Source organism: Limulus polyphemus, unplaced genomic scaffold, assembly GCF_000517525.1.
Source record: "Limulus polyphemus unplaced genomic scaffold, Limulus_polyphemus-2.1.2 Scaffold2612, whole genome shotgun sequence".
In the NCBI taxonomy this organism is placed as follows: Eukaryota; Metazoa; Arthropoda; class Merostomata; order Xiphosura; family Limulidae; genus Limulus; species Limulus polyphemus.
In genome coordinates this window covers 22,482-28,405 of record NW_013668222.1, presented here as the reverse complement: position 1 = coordinate 28,405, position 5,924 = coordinate 22,482, and the positions used below count along the sequence as shown (strand labels likewise).

Genomic DNA, 5,924 nt, shown 5'->3' with positions numbered 1-5,924 from the left:
AGAGAAAAATAGCATTGTTTCCATAGCTGAACCTGTCGACTGTCGTCTTATCCAAGCTTACGGATCTTGGTCTAAGACAGAATAATTGAATTGATTATTTCAATAACATAAATCATGAAGAATAGGACTTGAGTGACTCTGGTATGCCAGAAAAAGTGTTATCGATGGAATTGTTCTGGAACTTTCTTTCTTTTTTATTTACGCTTTTGCACGGAAATTTAATCATTCTCTGTTCTTCTATTTTATAGAGATTCCGGCACCCGTGACGTCACCCCAGCCTTATCCTCCGGATACGCTACAACCAAAGTCAGAAAAACTGTGGAATAGTTACTCCCACAACGTGGTCTCTAAGCCTAAAGAGAAAGGTATAGTAATATAATCATACAATTATTTGTTTGAGGAGCTGTTAGTACAAAGTACGTTGTTTGTGTGTGTACTTATGTTGTTCAAGGAATACAATTAAAAGTATAATATAGTTACTTTGTTAATGTTGTTACACAATTAGGATTTTGTTGTTGTTAATGTTGTTACACAATTAGGATTTTGTTGTTGTTAATGTTGTTACATAATTATGAATTTGTTGTTGTTAATGTTGTTACACAATTAGGATTTTGTTGTTGTTAATGTTGTTACACAATTAGGATTTTGTTGTTGTTAATGTTGTTACACAATTAGGATTTTGTTGTTGTTGATGTTGTTAAACAATTAGGAATTTTTTGAATATACACTGTGTAATAACAAATGTTTCTTTAAAATAAGCTACATAATGTTTAATTCAGGATAACAAAACACGAAGATTCAATAAACTTTAGTGAATCACATAAAAACCGAAAAAAAAAGAAAAATTAATGCTTTCAGGTAGAAATGGGTTTTAAATCCATGCCTTTTTCTCCGGAACTTTAACACTAACAATACAGGATTAGTTTCGTCAGATTCACGTGACCTTCTTGGTTGGACCATGTCTTACAGACAAAGAGATGTTCATTACAGCATATATGTTGAACTTTGATTTCTTGGGTGACCTTTGTCTCAACGATTTATCTCTCAATCTTACAACCCATCCAAGGTCTCAAAGTATGGGGCGATATTTCTTTCTTTTCTTAGCGGTTACAAACGTGGTCGCTGCAGATCCACAGTCCGACACGTTAGTCATTGGCACACAGTCCGGCACGCTAGCCATCGACACACAGTCCGGCACGCTAGCCACTGACACACAGTCCGGCACGCTAGTCATTGACACACAGTCCGGCACGCTAGCCATTGGCATGCAGTCCGGCACTCTAGCCATTGACACACAGTCCGGCACGCTAGTCATTGACACACAGTCCGGCAATCTAGCCATTGACACAGTCCGGCACGCTAGTCATTGACACACAGTCCGACACGTTAGTCATTGGCACACAGTCCGACACGTTAGTCATTGGCACACAGTCCGGCACGCTAGCCATTGACACACAGTCCGGTACGCTAGCCATTGACACACGGTCCGGCACGCTAGCCATTGACACACAGTCCGGCACGCTAGCCATTGACACACGGTCCGGTACGCTAGCCATTGACACACAGTCCGGCACGCTAGCCATTGACACACGTCCGGCACGCTAGCCATTGACACACATCCGGCACGCTAGCCATTGACACACAGTCCGGCACGCTAGCCATTGGCATGCAGTCCGGCACTCTAGCCATTGACACGCTCGACCATACAGTATGAATATCAAAGAGTTGGGATAATAATAATAATGAACAGGAACTGATAGTAAGGTATGTGTGGTTCTGTCAATGAACAGAAACATATATGGATTTTAGTGTGTTCTAGTTCAAGTTAAACAATGAAACAAATATGGATTTAAGTGTGTTCTAGTTCAAGTTAAACAATGAAACAAATATGGATTTAAGTGTGTTCTAGTTCAAGTTAAACAATGAAACAAATATGGATTTAAGTGTGTTCTAGTTCAAGTTAAACAATGAAACAAATATGGATTTAAGTGTGTTCTAGTTCAAGTTAAACAATGAAACAAATATGGATTTAAGTGTGTTCTAGTTCAAGTTAAACAATGAAACAAATATGGATTTAAGTGTGTTCTAGTTCAAGTTAAACAATGAAACATATATGGATTTAAGTGTGTTCTAGTTCAAATTAAACAATGAAACAAATATGGATTTAAGTGTGTTCTAGTTCAAGTTAAACAATGAAACATATATGGATTTAAGTGTGTTCTAGTTCAAATTAAATAATGAAACAAATATGGATTTTATTGTCTATAGAAGAACTTGAAGAATAAAAAAGTTTCCAAGTAAGTACTTTACATATAAAGTAAATATTTTAATATCAAGAATTAATTAAACTAGACATATATGCACGCAGAAAACACTATTTACTCTTGTTGTTGTTGTTGTTGTTATTATTATTAAGTACTTTACGTATAAAGTAAATATTTTAATATCAAGAATTAACTAAATCTGGACATATAAGCACGCGGAAAACACTATTTGCTCTTGTACAGTAATTGTACAGATTACGTTGTACAGTAATTGTACAGATTACGTTGTAAAGTACTTGTACAGATTACGTTGTACAGTAATTGTACAGATTACGTTGTAAAGTACTTGTACAGATTACGTTGTACAGTAATCGTACAGACTACGTTGTACAGTAATTGTACAGACTACGCTGTACAGTAATCGTACAGATTACGTTGTACAGTACTTGTACAGATTACGTTGTACAGTAATAGTACAGATTACGTTGTACAGTAATCGTACAGACTACGTTGTACAGTAATTGTACAGACTACGCTGTACAGTAATCGTACAGATTACGTTGTACAGTACTTGTACAGATTACGTTGTACAGTAATCGTACAGATTACGTTGTACAGTACTTGTACAGACTACGCTGTACAGTAATCGTACAGACTACGTTGTACAGTACTTGTACAGATTACGTTGTACAGTAATCGTACAGACTACGTTGTACAGTAATCGTACAGATTACGTTGTACAGTAATCGTACAGACTACGCTGTACAGTAATCGTACAGATTACGTTGTACAGTAATCGTACAGACTACGTTGTACAGTAATTGTTAGAAATTGGCTGCTAAAATGTTAGTAAGTATAGTAATGGCGAAAATCTCACCAAATTAAAACAATTATACTGGTGAACACGAAAAGCAAAGTTTCGAGCAACAACCCTTTCCAGTTCTCGCCGTTATTATGTTTTACATTTTGCAATTTCCTCGCCCACGCATTTTTTTATTACTAGTTAAAATGTAAGAGTCATAATGATTTTAGTGATATTACTAGTTAAAATCTAAGAGTCATAATGATTTTAGTGATATTACTAGTTAAAATCTAAGAGTCATAATGATTTTAGTGATATTACTAGTTAAAATCTAAGAGTCATAGTGATTTTAGTGATATTACTAGTTAAAATCTAAGAGTCATAATGATTTTAGTTATATTACTAGTTAAAATCTAAGAGTCATAATGATTTTAGTGATATTACTAGTTAAAATTTTAGAGTCATAATGATTTTAGTTATATTACTAGTTAAAATTTTAGAGTCATAATGATTTTAGTGATATCACTAGTTAAAATTTTAGAGTCATAATGATTTTAGTGATATCACTAGTTAAAAATGTTAACTTCTCAATTCTCCGCTCAGTGAAACTGAACCATTTTTAACTTACAGGGCTGAGAAATGAAGAACAGGAGCCTAGGGTGGCATGAAATTTGTAAATTTTGAAGCAACGTATGTTTTAAAAGTCTCTTCCGTTGTTCATATGTCTTAAAAGTCTCTTCCGTTGTTCAATTGGTTTAAAAGTCTCTTCCGTTGTTCATGTGGTTTAAAAGTCTCTTCCGTTGTTCATGTGGTTTAAAAGTCTCTTCCGTTGTTCATATGTTTAAAAAAGTTTATTCCGTTGTTCACGTGGTTTAAAAGTCTCTTCCGCTGTTTATGTGCTTTAGACATTTTTCCGTTGTTCACGTGGTTTAAAAGTCTCTTCCGTTGTTCACGTGGTTTAAAAGTCTCTTCCGTTGTTCACGTGGTTTAAAAGTCTCTTCCGTTGTTCACGTGGTTTAAAAGTCTCTTCCGCTGTTTATGTGGTTTAAAAGTCTCTTCCGTTGTTCACGTGGTTTAAAAGTCTCTTCCGTTGTTTATGTGGTTTAAAAGTCTCTTCCGTTGTTCATGTGGTTTAAAAGTCTCTTCCGCTGTTCATATGGATAATATATTATACTGTACAGTGGTTGATGATATATTATACTGTACAGTGGGTGATAATATATTATACTGTACAGTGGTTGATAATATATTATACTGTACAGTGGTTGATAATATATTATACTGTACAGTGGGTGATAATATATTATAATGTACAGTGGGTGATAATATATTATACCCACTGTACAGTATAATATATCATCACCCACTGGACAGTATAATATATTATCACCCACTGTACAGTATAATATGTCATCACCCACTGTACAGTATAATATATCATCAACCACTGTACAGTATAATATATCATCACCCACTGTACAGTTTAGTATATTATTACCCACTGTACAGTATAATATATTATCACCCACTGTACAGTTTAGTATATTAGTACCCACTGTACAGTATAATATATTATTTATTACTAACTGTACGTTAAACATGTTATTACGAAACGTACAATTTGGTACGTTATTATTAACGGTACAGCTTAATACGCTACTACTAAACGTACAATTTAATACGTTATTACTCACCGTACAGTTTAATACTGCCTTTTGCAACTCCTAGAGAATTCTTTGCTGAGCAGCGGTAAGTCCCAAAGTCATCAGGTTGCAGATTTCGAATTTGAAGTTTCATCTGAGTCTTGTAAGGTCCGTTAGGTGTCTCGCTGGTATTGTATTTTGAGTTGGAGATGACGATGTAGACGTCTTTTTCTCTGACCCAATAAGCTACAGACTTAGGATGTGATTCTAAGTTACAGTCAAGGATGACGTCAGATCCTATCGCAGCGCCGACTACTTGGTTTGGAACAGAGATTGCAGGTTTAACTGGTATATAAACAGTCAAAATTAGATTATGTAAAATTAATAATGATTTACATTAAATAGATTAATATTTTTGTAAAACATTTTAAAATTCTTTGCCTTACATGCAGCATGTTGAATAAAATATTATTTTATTTTCCACCTTACTGTCTTATGCTAAAAAATGAACTTGGGTGTTTTAAAAATCACTTTAATTTGTATGGTGTTGTTATTAAGGGTACAAGAAATCACTCAGAAAAAAACAACAACGAACGTATATAAGACAGATGTCTTTGTATGATAAGTGCAGGGAGGAAGAGACGTTCGGCTTAATATAGTTAATAATATGATTTATAAAGTTTTTATTGGCAATTACGAGTACAGAAACTAGACTCTCGTTTTATCATCTCTTAGAGCAATAAGGACTTCTAATGTTAGAGCTTAGTCAATTATTCGAACGTTCTAGTAACCTTAGAGCCGTGACTTCTAATGTTAGAGCTTAGTCAATTATTCGAACGTTCTAGTAACTTTAGAGCCGTGACTTCTAATGTTAGATCTTAGTCAGCTATTCGAACGTTCTAGTAACTTTAGAGCAATAAGGACTTCTAATGTTAGAGCTTAGTCAACTATTCGAACGTTCTAGTAACCTTAGAGCCGTGACTTCTAATGTTAGAGCTTAGTCAATTATTCGAACGTTCTAGTAACTTTAGAGCCGTGACTTCTAATGTTAGATCTTAGTCAACTATTCGAACGTTCTAGTAACTTTAGAGCAATAAGGACTTCTAATGTTAGAGCTTAGTCAACTATTCGAACGTTCTAGTAACTTTAGAGCAATAAGGACTTCTAATGTTAGAGCTTAGTCAACTATTCGAAAGTTCTAGTAACTTTAGAGCA

The 5,924-nt window shown here is 34.6% G+C and overlaps 1 long non-coding RNA gene across 1 annotated transcript in view; it reads left to right on the top strand.

Annotated features, from left to right (window-relative positions):
* The first annotated feature begins 253 nt into the window (after positions 1-253).
* The window catches only part of LOC111087773, a 9,233-nt gene continuing 3,562 nt past the window's right edge, over positions 254-5,924 (top strand). The window contains exon 1 of the long non-coding RNA XR_002612417.1: positions 254-365. This is a non-coding gene — a long non-coding RNA (uncharacterized LOC111087773). The remainder of the gene's footprint in view (positions 366-5,924) is intronic.